The following is a 4,515-nucleotide window of genomic DNA, read 5'->3' on the forward strand; positions in this document are numbered from 1 at the left end:
GCTGCTTGACCCATTGCCTGGCCAGCCTTCCTCAGGCTCGCGTGGTGGCGAGAACTCTGACCATGTGGAGGCGGGCTCCGAAGCGCCCATGCAAAGGCTGGACTACCCCTATAGGCGTTGTTTGTCTTGCAGTGAAACACCTGCCGCAGCAGGGCCTGAGCATCAGGTGTCTTTAAAAATGGCTCAACGCAGGGTCTCCTGCAGGCTAAACCATTCATCTTGGGGGGGGACGTGACAGAAAGAGCAAGCTGGAGCAGCAACATGAGGTGGATCGAGACGTCCAGGAGCGAATGAAGGAAGAGGGTGAGATGGTTGCGAGTGACGGTGAGATGGTTGCGAGTGACTGTGAGCTGCTCTTCAGGGGGGTCGTTTTGCCTGCAAAGGTGTTCTGCTTGCTTCGGCCTGTAAACTGGCCACCAGGTTGCTGGCGGTTGCTTCCAAGCCCGCAGGAGGCGCTGGTCCTGTTGAAAAGAAGCCTAGTATTAAAAGTAAATAAGCAACAATGCTGGAGGCCCACGGTGATGAGAAGGATGCTGGCATTTTGCAAGGATGGAATAGCGCAAGAGTGAAAGCAAATGACAAGAAGATAGAAGCATGTGTGCCCTTGTGAAAGGGAATGGAAAAAAGGCATAGAGGAGAGTGACTCCTGCTCGTGGAAGGAAGGAAAAAGCAAAAGCCCACTCCCAGGTATTCCCATCCAAGTACTAACCAGGCCCGACCCTGCTTAGTTTCCGAGATCAGACGAGATCAGGCGTGTTCAAGGTGGTGTGGCCGTAGGCAGAGATATGCCTCTCACTTGCTGCTTTTCTACTTTGCAGTCTGGCTGCCCTGTCCTGTCCAGTGCTCAGCAAGAGGCCCTTTTGTGCTTTCCTTTGTCTTCACTTTTTTGCTGTCTCCCTTAAAGGATTTGTAGGCAGAACGCCCCGTCTGGGAGGGAGCCAATATCCATGGCCCTTTCCTAGACAATTAATATCAGTGTGCAGCTGTCTGCATAGCTTTTGCTGGTTATTAATTATAGGGGGACCCTACATCATTTTTGGGGGGTCCCCCATTTTAATAGCCAGTAAACGCTAAGCATAGAGCTATGAGCTGATATTAATAGCCTGGAAAGCTCCATGGTTATTACCCCCTTCCCAGGTTAAAAACATTGGCATCCAGCCGTCGGCTTTTACTCTGCTGGTTACGAAAATTACGCAGAAACCCACGCCATTTTTTTCAGAAAAATTATTTTATTAATTAAATACATGTACAGTAAGCTGCACACACACTGTACAGCTGCACTGTATGTCACTAACATCTGTATATCTACCTATTCTATGTGTATTTACTGTATGTAATCCATCTCTTCTATGTTGTCAGCTCCTGCAGTGATTTTACACTACATGGCCGCTGAATTGCTGGCTTTTCTTCTATGTATCTATCTATCATTTACTTTAAAATACTTTAGCGGCAACGCAATTATTTTCCTGCACTTTTACTGAATTGTACTGACTTTTTCCGATTTTCACAAAAGTGCTTGTGATACCAAACATGAAACCGAATGTGCCATATTTGTGCCGAATTTATGTTTGCCGATCATTTTCCGAACATATTCGCTCATCTCTAGTCATCACCCCAGAGTTGGCAGATCATTTGGGAAAAGTGGCCAAATCCTCCATTTGCACTCTTTATGAAGAACATTAGTACAAAATATTGATATTCTGGTATTACACCCCTGATCTCCACAGATTGAATCCTCAACTCTCAAGCTTGTGCTGGCGCTGTGGCTCTGAGGTGGGCACTCTGTAGTACCATATCTTCTGGTCTTGTTCTGGGATCACAGGATTTTGGGATGAAGTGAGAGTCTTGATTAGCAGGATTCTCTATGTGGAGATGGGGCTTGATCCAGTTACATATCTGCTTAACGTCTCCCCTAGAGGGATGGAGAAAAATTCAGCCAGACTGATGTTACACATCCTTAGGCTAGGTTCACATTGCGCTAGGTGAGTCCGTCTAACGGACATGTTTTTAAGTAGTGAAAACGCAATATAACGCACATACTAACGCGCCCATAGACTTGCATTGTCTGACGCCTCGTGACGCATGCCAAATTTGGCATGCGTTAGTCACATAACGTTTTTTTCTGACAGACCTTGGAACGCGGCTTGCAGCGTTTTCGGGTCCGGCCAAGCTAACGCAATACTAACGGAAGCGTTAATTCTGCCATTGATGTCTATGGCAAACGCAGCCAGACGCAAATCTTGATAAATTTCCAAAAAGAACCATACGTTTTAATAGCGTTTGAGGGAGGTCCATGTGGTCATGTGACAGGAAACAGGATTTCGGCCATTACTGTCCCCAGCGCACATCCTGAGGCCTGCTGCACACCAGAGAAAAAGTGTCTTGCAAAAGATCACAGGAAATGTAAGTACATTTATATATATATATATATATATATATATATATATATATATATATATATATATATATATATATATATATATATATATACTAGATGGTGGCCCGATAACGCATCGTGTATTCTAGAATATGCATGTCCACGTAGTATATTGCCCAGCCATGTAGTTATGTAGTATATTGCCCAGCGACGTAGTATACATCACAGAGCCACGTAGTGTATTGCACAGTGAAGTAGTATACAGCACCCAGCGACGTAGTATACAGAACCCAGTCACGTAGTATATTGCACAGCGACGTTTGTCACAGTACCCTGTGTGAGCGGTGAGCTGAGGGGTGTAATGGGGCGCCGGGCAGTGAGTGCGGGGCGGCCCTTTTTTTTCTGACTGTGCGCGTCGCTGATTGGTCGCGGCAGCCATGACAGGCAGCTGCCGAGACCAATCAGCGAATTAATACCGTGACAGAAGGACGGAAAGACGGAAGTTCCCTAGACAATTATATAGTAGATATCTCTGTATACATCATGGGAGTCTGTATTGTATGACGGATGTGTGTGTACTAAAAATGTATTGCTTTGTTGCAGATGTCGGATAGTGAGGGAAGCAGCAGCAGCAGCAGCAGCGTGTTTGCGGTTTTTTCTTCTCAGTCGGTAGGCTTGCACTTTAAAAAAACACTAAAATTTGTGTGAAAATTCAGTGTATTAAGCTATATATATATGTATAATCATGTTTCTATTGCAAATAGGAGTCTTCGGAGCCCGAGGCTGCTAGGCCCCCCCCAAAAAAACAGGCAAAACCAACAAAGGTACATAGCAGACATTTTTAAGTTTTGCAAACATAAATTTATTGATCAAAGAAATGTAATTTTTTTTTCCCATTTACATACACAATAGGTTGTGGCACACGGAGGACACAAGAGGAAGAAGGTTCCTCGCCGTCTGTCGTCTCCACAACTGCCAGTGGTAAATATAAAACTAGAAATTTATCTACAATCTATCTATTCACTTTCTATCTGCTATATCTATAAACTATCTATCCACTATCTCTCTCTCTATCTTTCGCTGTATCTATCTATGTATCTATCTATCTATGTATCTATCTATGTATCTATCTATCTATGTATCTAGCTATCTATGTATCTATGTATCTATCTATCTATGTATCTATCTATCTCTGTATCTATCTATTAGTCTACCAATAAACTGAATTTGAACCTTTCAACATAACGTTTTGTGTTTACATAGTCCAAGTCAGCGAGCCAAAAAAAAAAAAAGGATTGTGGTTGACGAAGAGCCGTTGACCATTCACAATGAGACACTGATCAACCTTGTGGAAGCCAACCCCTCAATATGGGACCAAAGCGACAGCTCCCACCATGACATAGTAAAGAACCGCAAGTTGTGGGATCAAATTATCTCTCACTTCGATCCCCGATACATGGAGAAGTCGTCAACCTCAAAGAAAAAAATTGGTAAATATTGGTGATGTTAAAGGGCCACTGTCACCCCCCCCCCCCCCAGCCGTTATAAACTAAAAGAGCCACCTTGTGCAGCAGTAATGCTGCAGTCTAACAAGGTGGCTCTTTTAGTTTTTGATTCATTTATTACCTCAAAAAAGCGTTTTAAAAATTGGCCACACATACCAGATATTATACCTGGAGGCGGTCCGAAGCGTCCTGTATGAAGCTCCCAACTGCCGTCACTCTTCTCTTCAGGGGCGATGGTACCCGCCCCCTGAGCGCTGTTATCTTCTGAAATCCGGCACCTGCGCTGTGCGTGCCTGCCTGGGGCCTGCGCAGTGTTCATTGTCAGTGCGGCCACACTGTTGCTGAATCCCCCGCCCCGCACTGTTATTCATTATGCACAGTGCGGGGCTGGGGTTCCTGGGAAGGCGGGGGAGCTGGGGAGCGTCGGAGCTGGGGAGCGTCTAAACAGCGCAGTGCGCATGCCCAGGAACCCCAGCCCCGCACTGTGCATAATGAATAACAGTGCGGGGCGGGGATTCAGCAACAGTGTGGCCGCACTGACAATGAACACTGCGCAGGCCCCAGGCAGGCACGCACAGCGCAGGCGCCGGATTTCAGAAGATAACAGCGCTCAGGGGGCGGGTACCATCGCCC

The 4,515-nt window shown here is 45.9% G+C and overlaps 1 long non-coding RNA gene across 1 annotated transcript; it reads left to right on the forward strand.

The window, feature by feature from the left end:
* Positions 1–3,155: 3,155 nt before the first annotated feature.
* On the forward strand, positions 3,156–3,871 carry LOC143781292 (uncharacterized). The gene is made up of 3 exons (XR_013216648.1): positions 3,156–3,201; positions 3,290–3,358; positions 3,641–3,871. It is a non-coding gene; the product is annotated as an uncharacterized LOC143781292 (long non-coding RNA).
* The last annotated feature ends 644 nt before the right edge of the window (positions 3,872–4,515 follow it).

The sequence above is a fragment of the Ranitomeya variabilis genome, chromosome 6, assembly GCF_051348905.1.
Source record: "Ranitomeya variabilis isolate aRanVar5 chromosome 6, aRanVar5.hap1, whole genome shotgun sequence".
In the NCBI taxonomy this organism is placed as follows: domain Eukaryota; kingdom Metazoa; phylum Chordata; class Amphibia; order Anura; family Dendrobatidae; genus Ranitomeya; species Ranitomeya variabilis.